This window comes from Lactuca saligna, chromosome 7, assembly GCF_052625555.1.
Source record: "Lactuca saligna cultivar CGN05327 chromosome 7, ASM5262555v1, whole genome shotgun sequence".
In the NCBI taxonomy this organism is placed as follows: Eukaryota; Viridiplantae; Streptophyta; class Magnoliopsida; order Asterales; family Asteraceae; genus Lactuca; species Lactuca saligna.
In genome coordinates, this window is record NC_136423.1 from 178,451,639 (window position 1) to 178,471,340 (window position 19,702).

The 19,702-nt window shown below is 38.5% G+C and overlaps 1 non-coding gene across 1 annotated transcript; it reads right to left on the minus strand.

The window, feature by feature from the left end:
* Window positions 1-5,601: 5,601 nt before the first annotated feature.
* On the minus strand, window positions 5,602-5,708 carry LOC145007704 (small nucleolar RNA R71). The gene has a single exon (XR_013663076.1). It is a non-coding gene; the product is annotated as a small nucleolar RNA R71 (small nucleolar RNA).
* Between the last annotated feature and the right edge of the window lie 13,994 nt (window positions 5,709-19,702).

Sequence of the window (19,702 nt, forward strand, 5' to 3'; positions counted from 1 at the left end):
CAGTTGTATATTAATAATATGTAAACGCACTAGTAACTTGGTGTTATAAAACATATTATTGTATGTGATTCGGTAAGTAAGTGCAAGTGAGCATTGTATCAAAGTTTATCCGTTCCTTTTATCCCAAGTAGGATAAATGCAATATCTTTGGGCCCCTCGATGATTTAGTGATGACAAACGTAAATGCTCGGTCGGGCTAGGGCTAATTTGATTTGTTCAATTAGTCAGTCGTCATAAATCGGGAATCGAGAAATAGTACAAAGAGAATGATTTGAAATCATGTCTCATACGATATCTAGAATGGAGGAATATATGATCCCTTATCTTAAGGACACGCGTATCTGATAGGATCGTAGTTGACAACGGCTTTGGAAAGCTACAATTACAGATTAGGATCTGAAGTCATACGCATAATAGTTATTAGACTTATCCAAGTGGGAGACTGTTGGATTAGTGTCTAAGTCCATAACTATTTTGGTATGTACTTGACCCGATGGTGCATGGTCCTTTTGGGTTGCCTTCACCAAAGAAACTTGATTGGAGAAATAAATAAAGAGAGAGAGGTTATTATGATTTATTAATATGTTATAAGAATAATATATTAAAGGAGAAATCATATTTGTTTAATTAATATTGGTCAATAATTAATTAGGAATTAATTTTGTGATCAAGTGTAATTAATTAAACTAGAGGGGCTGATTTGTAATTATGTGATAGTTACAAAATAAGGTAAGGATTATCTTAAATATAGGGTGAACGAATTTAAGGAGATAATGCCTTAGAATTCGACTAGGATAAGGGTTTCTAAGACTTATCTTATGGTTACTTGGTGGGCAAGCAACTAGATAAGGATAAGGACTAAAACCCTAATCTTTACACCTATATAAACCCCCTACGGCTCATGAATTCGTCTAAGCCTTCCCAAGAAGTCCTAAGGACGAATTCCTACCTCTCTCCTCTCTCTTTATACCTTCTCCATTTGCTCTTGGTGTTTGTAATCCATTAGAGGAGTGACATTTGTGACTCTAAGCCTTCCAAAGTCAATTCAAGGAGGAATTAGGATTGTTATTGCTACATAACAATCAAGCATGTACAATAGAGAAACCTAGATCCAAGCATTAGGGTTTGTATGAGCACATAGGATGTCTTATGACCAAAACCCATCAAAAGGAGCCATTAGGATTAGAGCTAGAAGCAACATTGTTTGAAGACATCTGAAGGAAGAGGACAAGATTAGTTTAGATATTAAGAGAGTCCTTAATAAAACACCCAAATGTAATATTAAGGCTAGGATCCAATCACAATATATTATAACTTAGAAGAGGTATGCCATAATCGAAGCTATAACATATTTGAAAGGTAGGTGAATGACGATTCACCAATTTCCACCACGAAAACCGAAATATTAGATATTAGGTTTTTGATTGGTTCTTAGAAATTTCTAGATTCTTTGAGATCCAATGAACTTTTCAAAGCATGTTTCAATCTCGAGTGTGCCCTCCAAGTTTTGTGACTGGGATACCGAGGATCACAAAACGAGGTGTGAAGTAACCATGCAAATCACTTGGTACCCTTAAAGTTTATCACTCAATCGATGTGCCGGTAAACCACACACGCTCCAACGATACTATAATAAACCTTAAGTCACCCTTTACCTACCTTGTTAAGTCCAGGTTAGTGTGCCGGTTAACCACACACGCTCCACCAACGACTTAAACAAAGTGTAAAGTGTAATTTCATGGATTAGCAGCTTATTCACATTTTTCCTAAAGTAACTAAGATTGGGAATTTAATAAAACATTTAGTTACTTTATAATATTCACCATACTTTTAATGAGAATTTAAAGTCCTAGTCTTACCCGTTCGGCTAACAACCCTCCGCCAGTCAAGCGAGCGGTGGGTGAGAGTGGACACCCATTAAGTTGCCATTTTATAGGCAACAACCTTATACCGACCTTATAGACCGGATTCATGAATGAGGCGTACTAGTGGTAAGACGACTTTGTTCTTATACATACATACATACATACATATATATATATATATATATATATATATATATATATATATTTATAATTATTAAATTAAAATAATATAAGTATAAGGGTTGAATTTTAACTTTTAAAATTCTAAGGGTTGGAACTAAAATTTTAACAAGACTTTACTTGTTCCAAAACTTGAGGGCAAGTTTTGTAAACTTTCAAAACTTTTCATTTCTTGTAACTTATGAGTTTAATAGAGTAATAAAAATGAAGACTCTTCATTTTTTCTAACTCTTGTGTTCTTTTAATGGTTTTAATTCAAGTGACTTTTGGTTTTCCATAACTTGAAGACAAGTTATGGACTCCATTAAAACACATTATGATCAAGAATTAATCTACCACATAGGTTACAAATAATTCCTATGATCATCTAAACATCATAAGAACAAGAACATGTATATGAACACTTTCATAAATCAAAATTACACTTAAAACTTTGTAATTTTGATAACTAGTTGTTGTAAATGAATTAGCAAAGACATTACACCATCTAAAACAAGTTTTCAAGTACCAAAACAGTTTAGGGTAATGTTTCTAGTCCATTTCCAGCAACCAAAGTCGAAAATCTCCACTCTGTCGACCCTACTCGCCGAGTGCATGAACCTACTCGACGAGTAGGTTGAGGATACAAGTGAACTCGACAAGTCCCCCCATGGACTCGACGAGTTCAGCAGTCAGACAACAAGTTTTTCGACTTTTTTCAACTTTTTAGCACAAATAACAAACAAACAAGCCTAGGCTCTGATACCACTGCTGGGTTTTGAGCATTCTAACATTTCCTAAGTGTACATGCAACCCTAATAACCTTGGATCTATGTTTGTCTAATTATCATGCAAAGTTGAATTCCAATGCTATATTCCTATCTAACATACATGGAGAACAATTTTTAACTTGAATGAAAGATAGAATAACTTACCTTGTTGTTGCTTATGTTCCTTGAAAGCTTGTGAGCCTAGCACCCCAAGTGTGATGCCTCAAATGCTTCACACAACACCAAATGTTCTTGGAAAGACTTTTGAGAGAATACACACTTCTTAAAATCGGCCTAGCCCTCTTGTTTCATATGTGTAACCGATTTTGGTGGAGAATAGGATTCTTATATAGTGTTGACACATCTAGGGTTACACCATGTAAACCCTAATATGTCATGACTCTTCATTTCCATGACCCATGGGTTTGTAACTCCCACGGAGCATCCATGGAGCATCCTATGGGTGGAACCCAACTTGATAATCCATGGAGCCTCTTAGCCCACTGATATGTGCATAATTAGTTAATTATTTTATATATATTCTTAGTTATTTTTGGTTAATTATGAGAATAATGTGGACAAAAGGTACTTAAAATGCTTTGAATTGTGTTTTCAGTCCAAAGGATATGCTTGGAGGCAAAAAGGAGAAAAGGAAAGCAAGTGAAGATTAAAGAGTGAAAGAAGGACCTACTCGGCGAGTACACGACGATATACCAGAAGATAAGTACGACTGCTAATTCAAGACGGATAAGTATGCACCTACTCGGCGAGTTTATTCTGCTACTCGCCGAGTACCCTCTGTTTTGGGGATATCTTTAAAAGACGAATCTTTATCCCATGGGACAGAACCCCTGGCGATTTTTGAAGGATTAGCTGCGACTAAAAGGTTCAGAAGGCGCTAAGGAACCCTAAGCTTCAAGAGTTGGAAGAATTCAAGAAATTAGGTTAATTCTACCACTTAGGCTTAGGAATTAAACATGTTTGCTTTCATAAACTTTGTTTTTGTGTTTGTTTCTACTGCAAGTATGAGCTAAACTCGTTTTTGTTTCTGTTTGGGGAATACCAAAGAACTCTTATGGTTTAATTATAAATTCTTGCTTAATTGTCTATTGGTGATTTATTAAATCAAGTTTGTTAAAGAACCTTATGTCTTAATCACTACTATTTTCTGTTAATTGGAAGGCAATTAGGTTGCATGAACATCACTTAATTGTTAACCTCATATGTCTATGTGAATGCTAAAACGTATGCTTGGAAGTAATGAGTATGAAACTAAGATTGATAAGAAAATAGGAAGATTAATGTGTGAGCTTGTTTGAGAAACCATCAACAAGAGGTTAATTGAATTGATAACTTAATTAACCATTACAAATCTTATTTAATCCAAATAATTAATCTAGGGAATTAATTAGTTTAAACACTTGATCAACGCTTAAATTAGTTAGTTGTCTAAGGGTTAGGAGTAATGAATATGAACCTAACTATTATCATTGGTAACCAATAGCAATTAATCTACCTTAACTTAAATAACCATAGGAGTGAATTGGTTGAACCTAAATAGAAACATCTTTATCAAATTTGGTGAATAGTTGTTGCTTTAGTTAATTAGTTAATTTAGTTTGTCTATGTTTCTAGTCTTGCAAAACTAGAGGAAAACCCTTTACTTTTATTATTTGTTTTAGTAAAAATTAGCTATTAGTTTAATTGCCATTCCCTGAGTTCGATACCTTACTTATCAATCTATACCACTTAAAGACAGGTTCACTGCCTTTGTGTGCTCAAATTATTAATAAAAAGTAGGGATAAAAGTAGTTGAATTTACACACATCAAGTTTTTGGCGCCGTTGCCGGGGAACGGTTCTAAATAATTAAGCTAATTCCTAATTTTTTTGATCCTTTGTGTGAGTTTACTTGCATAAAGTTCATTTATTGCAATTTAGTAACTGGTAATTAGGTTTTAGTAGCTGTTTTAGTTAGGTTAAAACTTAGAATTTTTTTTTTGAAATATCACTGATACTCGCCGAGTGCACTCGCACCTACTCGGCGAGTAACAGTTTAGTTAGCAAATTTTTTTATTTGTTTACAATTTTTTTTGTTCTTTTTACGCTTTTTATTTGATCAATTTCAGGACTTTCATGACCAGAGGAGCAAACACACCACTGGTACCCCCGTTTGAAGACCCCGAATCCGCATTGAAAAGAAACAAAGGGAAGGACGTGGAAAGTTCAAGCACACCAAAGAAATCACCATTGTCCAACTTGAAGACTGTTTTTGGGAAAAAGAAGAGCAGCAAATCAGGAGCTTCTAACGCTTCCTTGATAATTGAGGAGCCAATTCAAGAAGATATTGGATATGAAACCGAGGAAGAAGAGGAGGCAAAGTACGAACAAGAAACCGAATCGGAGGAAGAGTTAGCATTCACTATGGCTAACATTGATGAAATTCCCATGGGAGAATGGAAGAAGAGGATGCGCGACGACCATGGCCCGGGATTTGTGCAACCCGCAATTCCCGCAACTGCCACCTTTGAGCTAAAAGGCCATATCCTAGCTTCACTCAAGGAAATACCTTTCTATGGGAAGGATCATGAAGATGCCTACAAACATTTGGATGAAGTAAATGATGTTGCTGATTACTTCAACATTCCAAATGTAACCTGCGAAACTCAACTACTTCGGATGCTTCTGGTAACCTTCAAGGGTGCTGCTAAAGACTGGCTCAAATCACTTCCCCCCGGGTCAGTCACTACTTGGGCCAGAATGAAGGAAGAATTTATTGATCACTTTTGCCCACCATCCAAGATAGCCAAACTCAAGAAGGCCATTGCAAACTTTGAACAACAAGCTGGAGAGTCATTATATGAAGCATGGGAGAGGTACAAAAGTCTGCTACGAAATTGCCCACACCATGATCTAAACAGCCAGCAAGAAGTTTCCATCTTTTATGATGGAGTCAATGTCACGACCCGGCAGTTGCTAGACTCGCAAGGCCCACTTACAAAGAAGCCACCCCCGGTGATTAAAGAATTGATTGAGGAATTCTCTAAACACTCTAGAGAATACCACAACCCTAGGAATGATGTCACGAGGGGAGCAGCATACGCTGCTACTGAAGATCTATCCGCGGTCATGGCCATGTTAAAAACCATGGATAGGAGAATGGACAAAATGGATCAAACTATCCATGCCATACGGGTGGGTTGCGAGAATTGCAATGGACCTCACCTCACTAGAGATTGCGATTTGGATGAGAACGGCAACAAAAAGGCACAAGTATGTTATTCGAGTGGTGACCGGTATGATGAGGACTGGCGCAAACAAAAGAAGGAGTGGTTGCCTTACGAAGAGTACAAGAAGGCCAAGGAGGAGAAGTACAGACAAAAAGGGAGAGGCTTTTACCAAAAGGAGGAGCCGGTGTAAGAGAAGAAGCCAAGCTTGGAGGAAATGCTAACTAAATTTGTGGCCGCTTCCGAGAAAAGACATAGTGACCACGATGCTGCTATCCAAGAAACAAGAACAATGCTCAGGAACCAGCAAGCATCCATCCACAACATAGAAACACAGCTTGGGCAACTTGCTCAACAACTAAACCAAAGGTCACCGGGTGAGCTTCCTAGCAAAACTGAGAACAACCCACGAGGCGCACAAGTAAATATTGTTACCACAAGAAGTGGGAAGATTATTTCTCCCCTGGCCCCCATTCGAACTGAAGCAACCAAGGACTCACAGAAGGAAGGAACGGAAGAGCAAGTCGAAAACCAACATTTACAATCTGAGAGTCCTACTCGTCGAGTAGGACCGATGGACTCGGCGAGTACCTCTGCTAAAACAAATGAACAGCCACCCTTGAAACCATACCAGCCTCCAATGCCATACCCAGCCCGAGCCAAGAAAGAGAAGCAGGAAGAGGAATATCAGAAGTTTCTAGACCACATTAAAACTCTTCAAATCAATATTCCTTTCATTGAAGCCGTCATGCAAATGCCCAAGTATGCAAAGTTCCTTAAGGAACTCCTCACTAACAGAAGAAAGATGGAGGAAGTGCAGAAGGTAGTACTTAAAGAGAATTGCTCCGCCGCAATGCTAAACAAATTACCAAAGAAGAAGGGTGATCCGGGGAGCTTAACTTTGCCTTGCCAATTTGGCAACTTGGCTGCAATTCATGCCTTAGCTGATTCTGGAGCAAGTGTGAACCTTATGCCATACTCGTTCTTTAAGAAGCTGGACCTCCCGGAGCCAAGGCCAATTCGGATGGCAATTCATTTGGCAAACAAGACTGTTACTTTCCCAAGAGGCATTTGTAAAGATTTGCTAGTGAAAGTAGACAAATTTGTCTTCCCGGCTGATTTCATCATTCTCGACATGGAGGCGGATCCGCAAGTGCCAATCATCCTTGGAAGACCCTTTCTCAACACCGCTAGCGCTATCGTAGATATGAGAGATTCTAAGCTCACATTGCGAGTTGGGGACGATTCAGTGACATTCGGGGTAGACCAAGCCATGAAGTACTCAAGGAGTAGTGATGACACGGTGTTCTCAATCGACATGCTTGACGAATTATTGGAAGAAGACACACCTGAAGATTCCAGCAAGTTTACAGCTTTTGACGAAGTATTTAATCCAGAAAAGGACTTATTAGAGATTGAAAGACTGCTGGAAGAAGCAGAGTATGAAGAAATAAATAACCAAGCTGAAAGCCCTACTCGCCGAGTAGACTCGATCTACTCGCCGAGTACATCTGACGAAAAGCCAGAAGTCGTGAATGCCGCCACCAACTCGCCGAGTACCAAACCTGCACTCGGCGAGTCCGTCACTATGCACAACAAATTGGAGCTCAAAACACTACCTGACCATCTGGAATATGCCTTTCTGGAAGAAGGAAATCAGAAGCCGGTGATTATAGCCTCGGATCTATCCAAGACGGAAAAGGAGGAGCTTGTACGCTTGTTGAAGAAAAGGAAAAGAGCCATCGCATGGAGCATCTCCGACATCAAGGGAATAAGCCCATCCTACTGCTCTCACAAAATCAATTTAGAAGAAGGAGCAAGGCCGGTGGTGCAACATCAAAGACGATTAAACTCGAACATGCAAGAAGTCGTCAAGAAGGAGGTGGTCAAGCTTTTGGATGCAGGAATCATCTACTCCATCTCCGATAGTCCATGGGTGAGTCCGGTCCAAGTGGTGCCCAAGAAGGGAGGAATGACGGTCATTACCAACGAAAAGAACGAGTTAATTCCAACGCGAACGGTAACCGGTTGGCGAATGTGCATCAATTATCGAAAGCTAAACGATGTCACTCGCAAAGACCATTTTCCCCTTCCTTTGATAGATCAAATGTTAGAGAAACTATCGGGCCATAGCTACTATTGCTTTTTAGATGGGTTTTCAGGGTATTTCCAAATACCCATCGACCCAATGGACCAAGAAAAGACCACCTTTACATGCCCCAGTGGGACTTTCGCCTATAGACGCATGCCATTTGGACTATGCAATGCACCTGCGACATTTCAAAGGTGCATGACCGCCATATTCCATGATATGGTGGAAAAATTCATGGAGGTCTTTATGGATGACTTTTCTGTATTCGGATCTTCTTTCAATGACTGCCTCACAAATCTTGACTTAATGCTTGCTAGATGTGAGAAAACCGACTTGGTCCTAAATTGGGAAAAGTGTCACTTCATGGTCAAGGAGGGTATAGTTTTGGGACATAAAGTCTCTAAAAAGGGAATTAAGGTGGATCGGGCAAAGATAGACACCATTGCCAAATTACCCCCACCAACTAATGTGAAGGGCATTAGAAGTTTTTTGGGACACGCAGGTTTTTACCGGCGTTTTATAAAAGATTTTTCCAAAATCACGAAACCTCTAACACAATTATTACTAAAAGATGCAACCTTTAATTTTACTAAAGAGTGTTTGGAGGCATTTGACTTTCTAAAGGAAAAATTAACTAATGCCCCGATCATTATAGCACCAAATTGGAACTTACCCTTCGAGATCATGTGTGATGCTAGTGACAATGCACTAGGAGCGGTCCTTGGACAACGGGTTGATAAGCACTTTCAACCCATCTATTATGCAAGCAAGACCTTAAATCCTGCCCAAGAGAATTATACTACTACCAAAAAAGAACTGTTAGCCGTAGTTTACGCTTTTGACAAGTTTCGCCCTTACTTGGTTTTATCTAAAACCACTGTTTTTACTGACCACTCAGCTATCAAGTATTTGTTTTCCAAACAAGATGCCAAGCCAAGACTAATACGATGGGTGCTGCTTCTTCAAGAATTCGATATAGAGATACGAGATAAGAAAGGAATGGAGAACGTAGCAGCCGATCATTTATCTAGGCTCGAGAACCCGAAATTGCAAGAAGATAAGGATGGAGATGACTTTCCGGATGAATACATAATGGTGTCCATGGGAGAGGAGCCATGGTTCGCAGACATAGCTAACTATTTAGCTACAAATTACGTCCCGAAGATGTGTGTTCGGGAAGGAGAGTCGAAGAATACTAGAACATTGCCATAGCTGGCCCACGGGAGGACATCATGGAGCACACTATACCGCAAAGAAGATCTTTGACATTGGGTTCTATTGGCCTACAATCTTCAAAGATGCAGCCCAATATGTCAAAGAATGCGATTCTTGTCAAAGGGTGGGAAACATTTCATCTCGTAATGAAATGCCACAACATAGCATTCAAGTGTGTGAGGTATTCGATGTGTGGGGCATTGACTTCATGGGACCATTTCCCACATCCAAAGGAAACAAGTACATCCTAGTGGTGGTAGATTATGTTTCGAAATGGGCGGAGGCGCAGGCTTTACCTACAAATGACGGACGGGTAGTGGTACGATTCTTAAAAAAACTATTCTCCCGGTTTGGTGTTCCGAAGGCCCTAATTAGTGACCGGGGCACACACTTTGCCAATGATCAATTGGAAAAGGTGATCAAGAAATATGGGGTAACCCATAAGTTCTCCACGTCATACCACCCGCAAACGAGTGGACAAACAGAAGTGACCAATCGAGCCTTGAAGCGTATTTTAGAGAAGTCGGTGGGAAGCAACCGCAAGGAATGGTCGGATAAATTGGATGACGCGCTATGGGCATTTCGTACCGCCTTCAAAACACCTATTGGTACTACACCATATAGGTTAGTTTATGGAAAGCAATGCCATTTACCGGTTGAAATCGAGCATAAGGCATATTGGGCGTTAAAGAGGTGCAACTTTGACATGGAAGAATTGAAGACCAACCGTCTAATGCAAATGAATGCCCTTGAAGAACTCCGAAATGAGGCTTATTCTAGTTCGTGGCTCTATAAAGAAAAGACCAAGAGATGGCATGACAAAAGAATCAAAAGCAAAGACATCCATGAAGGCCAAAAAGTACTTCTTTTCAATTCCCGATTAAAACTTTTCTCGGGCAAACTCAAATCAAGGTGGGATGGTCCCTTTTTGGTCAAGACGGTGTTTCCTCACGGGGCTATAGAATTGATCTCAAGAGATGGCACACCATTTAAAGTCAATGGTCATATAGTGAAGAAATATGAAGAAGGAGTCCCCCGAAATGAAGGATTGGAGGAGCTGCTGCTGTGTGGAATCGCAAACACGTAGATGGGGCGGAGTCCAGCTAATGACTCCATCAAAAGAAGCGCTTCTCGGGAGGCAACCCGAGTTTCACGTTTGCATTTTCTTTCCTTTTCTTTATTTTTCATATTGTTTTTTTTCATTCTTCTTCATTTATTCTACTTCTCTAAGTGCTTGAGGACAAGCTCTACTGAAAGTGTGGGGTGGAAAGGCTAAACAAAGGAATTCATTTAGTAAAATTGGCAAAATTTAAATTTTTTTCAACCTGAGACATGTACTCGGCGAGTATATCGGCTATACTCGGCGAGTAAATGTTCACTTATAGCCAAAAGTCGATAACACGCGTGTCTACTCGGCGAGTAGATCCATTCTACTCGGCGAGTAGCCGGTTTAAACCCAGTAAATTAAAACCTGTAAAAATTATTATTATTCATCATTTCATCTCCACACTCGCCGAGCATCTCCTCTCAGCCGCATCTCAAGGGTTCTTCAAGATTTCTTCAATTTTCTTCTTCTTTCTCTTCATTCAAGCAACAAGATAGAATGGCAAGGAGAGGACAGTCATCACGTGGAGGAGGCCATGGTGATATGCCATGGTTAGACTTTCAACAAATCACCTCCAAATCCTCCAAAACTCGAGCCCTAAACAGGTTGGAAGCGCTGCGACAGAAAGAAATCCACCTGCCCACTGCAGTGGATTGGGGATGGATGGGCAATGTCGGCTTGGAAGAGGAACTTACTCCATATTTGGTGAAAGATTGTAACTTGGGATATGCCAACATCACTTGTGATGGTTGGTTGCAATTGTTTAAAATCCAAGAGCCAGTCTACGCGGAGTTGTGTTGGGAATTCTTTGCTACCATTTCATTCCGAGGTGGTAGTGAGTATTACAATCCAAACACGATCTCGTTTTCTTTGGGAGGAGAGCTGCGACAATGCAGCATGGTTGAGTTCTCTTGGCGGTTGGGCATCTACGATCAAGACATGTCGATGACGGAATACTTTGAAGCCTTCTTGGAAAATACCCACAAAGAACTTCCCGAGGGGGTGGTGGCGTCGACATGGTGGAGTATAATTGCTAACCGGGTCTACATACCTTCCACTGCTCAAGAAGGTCATATCCGTTCTCCAATCCATCGACTCATTCACCGATTCGTTGCAAGCACGATCAATATGCGGAAGGATGGGGATAAAGTGCCCACCCTTGATATCTTTTACTTGTGGAGTATTATCACTCCCGATGTCTTCTGCAACCTTCCATATTGCATTGCTAAATTTCTTGCGGAGGGAGTTGTTAAGGAGAAAATAAACTCGAAGATCAATGGGGGCATGTTCATTACTCGGCTTGCGAGATCATTTGGGATCTTGGAATTGCCGCAAGCTCAAATGCTAACGATTATCCACCCTCCTCCGTTCAACACTGCACTTTATAGGAGGGCTCAGATAGTGGAAAATTTTGGTGATTCTTTTACGATCCCGAATGAGGATGAGCCGGCGGTCCCCGAGGAGCCGGGAAGGCGGGTTAGGCCGAGAAACAAGCGGGTACGAGAAGACCCACCGGTTATTCCGGTGGAGGATAACGAGGGATGGAACCAAGTGGAGTATCGACGCTACTTGGATGATATAGGGCGAGGGGTTAATTACACCAATCAATCCTTCGACTATCTTTTCCAACAAATGCATATTGCCCCGCGACCGGGACCCGGCTATCCTTACATTATGGATTGGGACGAAAGGATGCAAAGAAGGGGTGGAGAAGGAGGTAGTAGAGCTGGAGGAGCCGGGATGGAAGAGGAAGAATGAAGATTTTATTTGCTTTTGTTTTGTTTGATTATGATGTTTGTTTTAAGACAATTGTGGACATGTTGAATTTGGCTATGTGGTTGGAATATTAGTGTTACTTTTAGTTTTCTTTTCAGGAATTGAAGCTAGGAAGCATGCTATATAGGAATGGTCAAGAGAGGAATGAGAATCTTTATGAGTGCTTATGGAGTCTTGTTCCTAGGATCGAGTCCGTACGAATCGAGAGTTTATTGAAGTGTTACTGCTTAGGGAGTTTACTGGAGAGTACATTTATATTTCGTACGAATCGAGAGTTTATTGAAGTGTTACTGCTTAGGGAGTTTACTGGAGAGTACATTTATATTTACATGTCAACACTAGAGTAAAGAGAGTCAGCGGTTCAAAATAATTCTGGAACTATACGCTCTACTCGCCGAGTGCACTAAAACTACTCGGCGAGTACATCTGCTTCTGCACGACCTACTTTGCCAACGAATTCTACTCGCCGAGTTTGATCGCCTACTCGGCGAGTAGCCTACTGCAGGAGGAGTTTCTGATTTGTTTTGGCTACTTTTTTCTGTTCCATTCATATATTCTTTATGAATTACTACTGAGGATTGTGCAACAACCCTTTTTCCTTGGAGTTTTCGAGCTATCAACCACACGAGACGTATGACACCCGTGCCATGGATGACCTGTTCCCATAGTTAAAGTCACTAGAAGAAGGAGTTGAAGAAGAGAGTGTCAACCTAGCGACTGCTACCCCAGGGGAGTTTGTTCTAACTTTCTCTCTATTTGCATTTTTTTTAGTTGTTATAATATGCAATGAGGGCATTGCATAAAATAAGTGTGGGGTAGGGGGTTAGTCACATCTTAGAACACTTAGAATCTTAATTTAGGCTAATTTTTTAAAAACAATTTGTTGCATACCAAAAATGCTTAGGTCTTTAATTAGAAAATTTTGGTAAAAATTAGGATTCCATATTAGAATTGTGTTAATAATTGTATGAAAACCCAAATGTTTAGTTGAGCCTATATACGTTCTAGTGCATTTGTGGCTTCCTTATTTCAGTGAAATCATGAGACAAAAACACGACCTTGCTCAGCCTGAGGGATGCAATATGTTTAGCAGCCTAAACCTGAAATGTATCCAGGAAAGTTTTTATCATTAGCCAATAAAGGTTGAGATTGAGCGCCCCTGCTTAAGCATGTAGGGATTTGAGTGAAAAAAAAATTAAGAAATATATGAAAAAAGAACAAAAATTACTAGAAAATTTATAGGAATTTTGGAGCAAATGAAGTGAAGATTAGAAGATTGAAAATTCCGAAGAAATTCAAAAAGTTGAAGATACCAAAGATCAAACAACAAAGGTAGTGAATTCAAAGAAATTAAAGATCAAATTATCAAGAAAGTGAAGAATTCAAAGAGCTCCATAGTGGTATCATAAATTGTAATTTTCTAGATTATGTATGCTTGGGTTGCTCAATTAAAAATACCTTGAGGGTAAAGAGATTTTCTGAGGATGGATTCGGAGGGTTACATAAAATGAGCATAGTTCGGGGTGAGTGGGCGAATGTTTATGAGGATTGTGAGTATTTGAAGTATGGGGGGTTTTTAGGAATTTTAGACACAAATGCATGCGTTGCGGTCTTGGCATAATGGCTGGGTTGGATTGGAGTTATTAATGTGATTTTAATGTGTTTAAAATTTAGTTTTGCTTGGGGGCAAGAAAAAGTCAAGTGTGGGGTATTTTGATATGTGCATAATTAGTTAATTATTTTATATATTTTTATTAGTTATTTTTGGTTAATTATGAGAATAATGTGGACAAAAGGTACTTAAAATGCTTTGAATTGTGTTTTCAATCCAAAGGATATGCTTGGAGGCAAAAAGGAGAAAAGGAAAGCAAGTGAAGATTAAAGAGTGAAAGAAGGACCTACTCGGCGAGTAGATCGACCCTATTCGGCGAGTACACGACGATATACCAGAAGATAAGTATGACTGGTAATTCAAGACAAATAAGTATGCACCTACTCGGCGAGTTTATTCTGCTACTCGCCGAGTACCCTCTGTTTTGGGGATATCTTTAAAAGACGAATCTTTATCCCATGGGACAGAACCCCTGGCGATTTTTGAAGGATTAGCTGCGACTAAAAGGTTCAGAAGGCGCTAAGGAACCCTAAGCTTCAAGAGTTGGAAGAATTCAAGCAATTAGGTTAATTCTACCACTTAGGCTTAGGAATTAAACATGTTTGCTTTCATAAACTTTGTTTTTGTGTTTGTTTCTACTGCAAGTATGAGCTAAAATCGTTTTTGTTTCTGTTTGGGGAATACCAAAGAACTCTTATGGTTTAATTATAAATTCTTGCTTAATTGTCTATTGGTGATTTATTAAATCAAGTTTGTTAAAGAACCTTATGTCTTAATCACTACTATTTTCTGTTAATTGGAAGGCAATTAGGTTGCATGAACATCACTTAATTGTTAACCTCATATGTCTATGTCAATGCTAAAACGTATGCTTGGAAGTAATGAGTATGAAACTAAGATTAATAAGAAAATAGGAAGATTAATGTGTGAGCTTGTTTGAGAAACCATCAACAAGAGGTTAATTGAATTGATAACTTAATTAACCATTACAAATCTTATTTAATCCAAATAATTAATCTAGGGAATTAATTAGTTTAAACACTTGATCAACGCTTCAATTAGTTAGTTGTCTAAGGGTTAGGAGTAATGAATATGAACCTAACTATTATCATTGGTAACCAATAGCAATTAATCTACCTTAACTTAAATAACCATAGGAGTGAATTGGTTGAACCTAAATAGAAACATCTTTATCAAATTTGGTGAATAGTTGTTGCTTTAGTTAATTAGTTAATTTAGTTTGTCTATGTTTCTAGTCTTGCAAAACTAGAGGAAAACCCTTTACTTTTATTATTTGTTTTAGTAAAAATTAGCTATTAGTTTAATTGTCGTTCCCTGAGTTCGATACCTTACTTATCAATCTATACCACGTAAAGACAGGTTCACTATCTTTGTGTGCTCAAATTATTAATAAAAAGTAGGGATAAAACTAGTTGAATTTACACACATCACCCACTATACAAGATATGGATGATTTACATAATCAACCCATATATTTAATTAGTTATCTTTTGATCACTTAATCAATTCTAAATTAATTCTTGATCAAACTAATCAAATAATATTATTAATATATTAGAACTTATAATATATTAATAATCTCTAAATGTTATTTCTCTCATTTAATCTATCCAATTGCATGGTGCCATGCAACCCAAATGGACCATGTCGGGTCGGGTCAAGTACATACCAGAAATAGTTATGGACTTAGACACCTTATCCAACATCTACAACAACTAGAAATTCCAGAATGGAAGTGGGAGCGGATCACTATGGATTTCATAACCAAGTTTCCCAAGACAACGGGTGGACTTGATACCATATGGGTCATCATCGATAGATTGACCAAGTCTGCACACTTCCTGTCTATCAAAGAAACTGACAAATATGGAGAAACTTACAAGAACTTACATTAGGGAGATTGTAAGACTGCATGGTGTTCTCTTATCTATTATCTCAGACATAGATAGTTGATTCACTTCAAGGTTCTAGCAGTCGTTACAAAGTTCCCTAGGAACTAGGATGGACATGAGTACGGCCTATCATCCACAGACCGACGGGCAAAGTGAGAGGACCATCCAAACACTGGAAGATATGTTGAGAGCCTATTTGATTGACTTTAGAAAGGCATGGGATACTCATTTACCCCTTGTCGAGTTATCCTACAACAACAGTTATCACACGAGCATCAAAGCTGCTCCATACAAAGCCCTCTATGGCCGAAAGTGCAGATCCCCTCTGTGCTGGGCTAAAGTGGGGGATACCCAATTAGCTAAGGGAAAAACTTATGACAGTACTCTCACCGGCCCGGAAATCATTCGGGAAACGATAGAGAAGATCGTTCAGATCCGTGAACGATTGAAAACCTCTAGAGACCGACACAAGAGCTACGATGATAAGCGAAGGAAACCTTTGGAATTCCAGGTGGGAGACCGAGTCCTTCTCAAAGTCTCACCTTGGAAGGGCTTAATACACTTCGATAAGCGTGGAAAGCTTAATCCAAGATACATAGGGCCCTTCGAGATTCTCGCAAGAATCGGCCCTGTAGCATACAAACTTAATCTACCCGACGAACTTCGTAAAGTACATTCTACATTCCACGTATCTAACTTGAAAAAGTGTCTGTCCGAAGAGACTCTTGTAATTCCACTCGACGAGATCGAGATCAACAAGAGCCTCAACTTTGAGGAAGAACTAGTAGAAGTCATGGACCGAGAAGTCAAGCAGACAAAGCAAAGCCGTATCCCGATTGTGAAGGTTCGCTGGAATGCCAAGCGAGGACCGGAATTCACTTGGGAGTGTGAGGATCAAATTAAACTGAAATACTCTCATCTCTTTGCTTAGTTATTTGTAACTATTTTATTTGTTTAGACTTTAATTTCGGGACGAAATTCCCTTAATAGGGGGATGATGTGACAACCCGAAATTTCCATTTTGGTCAAACCCTAAAATTCAACCACTTCATATCGTAGATTAATATCATTATTTCTTATTTTTAAGAAATATAAAGTTCGTTTGATTATTTTAATATTATTTTTTTAAACAAACGGGTGAAAGAAAGTGTCGTCTCGGGTTTTTATTTTTGAAAACCGCAAACACTTCGCGTATTAGATACACCCGACCAAACTTTTATGTTTTGGGTTTAGAATTCACCTAAAAACCGTAAACTCATACATATGTATGAGTTTACTTCCCAAAGACTAGTCATTCGTGTTTACTCCCAAAAAGTCAAAAGAGTAAACTCCAAAAACTCTCTCAAGTATCATCCAAGATTTAATTCCAAATCTTCAATCTTGTAAGTGTTCTAACCATTTCAAGTTAGTAAAACACTTAATCTAGTGTTTGTGCATCTATTCATCCATTCATTTCCGATTTTTGTTTAGATTTTCCAAAACACCAAGAACACACACTAAGTGTTCTTGGCCTTTTAGCTCAAATCAAGCCTTCTAATAGTAAGTGCTTCCATCCTTGAGTGGTTATAAGCTATTATTACATTTAAACACCAAGAAAATATGTCAAGAACACAAGGCAAGAGGTGTTCACGGTCCAAGGAGATGCTTGGGTCGTAAACACCATAAAGGGCACCAAAGTGTGCCTAAGTCCTTATCTAAGCCCTAATGTGATGTATAAACCATCCTTGACATATTTAAACCTTCCTTTATTGTGTTTAAGCCTTGAAAAACATCAAATACCCACAAATATAGGTGTTTACGGTTTGGGGATCTCCCAAAACCGTAAACACCCTAGAGTATGTTAAAATGGGTTATTTTCCTTCCTTAGGCCTATAAACTAGCTTATACACTTACCTAATTGTGTTAAGGACTTGAAAACATGGCTATACACTCCTCAAAGGAAAATGCCATGAGGTCGTAAACTCCTCAAAGGAGGTGTTTTGTTGCCCTAGTCCATTCCAAAGGCCAAACCACTTAGTAGAAATGTTTCAATGGCTTGCTAAATCACAAAACAACACTTGGAATTTAAGACTAGAGCTTACGACCGTAAACTCTAGAGTCTACTGCCGTAAACTCTAAGTCTTGACCATCGAAACCGTAAACTCCAATGGAGTTTACCCTTGGACTCCAAACACACTAGTATTGATCTACCAACACTCGGATGCAATCATTGTGATCTTTAACATTTGAAACAAAGTGTTTTCATGTTCTAGGGTGTCCCAACCTAATTTATTAGTTATAAATTGGATAATTAGTTATATATACGTTCATTATATGGTAACTAGGCTCGTGCGTGTGTACAAGTCTTCATTTGTCACCTAGCACCATACCCGACACTTCAATCAAATCCACTCACCACAAGTGAGTTCATACCCCTTTAATTAACCTTTGAAATACTTTTAAATGTTTTAAATGCTTTTATGCGGGGGAATACAAGTTGGATACTTATAGTTATTACATCAATCACATGTGATTAATAACTACAAAATCAATGATTTTACTATTATTCAAACTGTTTATCAAAGCTGTTTACTTCAAACTGTTTTACAAACTATTTTACTTATCAAATACTTTTACTTAAACTTTGTTATGCTTATTATAAATTGCATGCCCATATATGTATAGTTATATAAGTAATGTTTAAAAGGCTTAGGAAGGCCGCACGCCCTATTTCCTTTTCCTCGATTTGGATGTGGTCTGGTGGGATATCGGGTAGCCGTCCGAAGGTCGTTTCAATATTAATTATATATCATGTGTACATATATAGACATAAAAGTTATTCCATGTTCATACATACTAGTTACATCATTTGTAAGTTACCATCGGGGTAACACAGGATCATACTTATACTATTGTTAGATCAATAAGTCAGTTCATTCATGAGTCAATACTTATTACTATGAGAACATATACAACTATACTAGAAAGAGAACATATACAACTATACTAGAAAGAGAACATATACAACTATACTAGAAATAGAACATATACAACTATACTAGAAAGAGAACATATACAACTATACTAGAAGGAGAACATATACAACTATACTAGAAAGAGAATGTATACAACGATACTAGTACGAGTAACATTACATTACATATACATGAATACATTAACCATTGTGATCCGTATCGGAGCATGACTTCAATGTCATGACTCGTGTTGTAGCCAGAGTCTCTTGAAGGGAAAGCGTGAGTTTACGTATATATCTATACTGGATTGACTATCCTACACCTTGCTGCTAGCTACAGCTAGACGTGCAGGTCTGCGGGTGCCAAACGTCATTTCATTTTACGACCTACATTTGTCGTTGTTTCTCCAGTCGATAGTATGGTACAATTAATCACATGATACCTTACTATAAATCCGGTTTAAGGTAGTTAGTACAGCACTTGTTCCTATAATACAACTTTACAGTACTACATAAATTTACCCTTTACATATTTAGTGATCTTTTCACTAAAACATTAATGTACAAACTATATTTTGAGAATCATAGTTACACTTGGGAAAATTACACACTTTTACACTAAACGAACATACAAAACAGTTACGCCTTGGTAGAAGGCTACTTTTAATAGAAAATATAGGTTTTTCTAAGAGATTCAAACTTTTACAAACATTCACGTACTTATATTACCAATGTTTACAAACTCATGTTTATAACTACGTTCAAACATTTTGATACAACCACCGACACTAAAATACTTATGAAATCACTAGCTTAATGCTGATAAACTCTTTCAAAATAACTTGTATTATCAGGTCATCAGTAGATAGGTACCGAGGCCAGCTTTTGAGAAGATGGAGCACATTCAAGACTCATCTTATTATTTTGAATTACAATTTTTGGTGTTTATAACTGTAGGGTACACACTTGTATTAAAACTATATGCTTAATGCAATGGATGATGTTTTTTGCTTGTT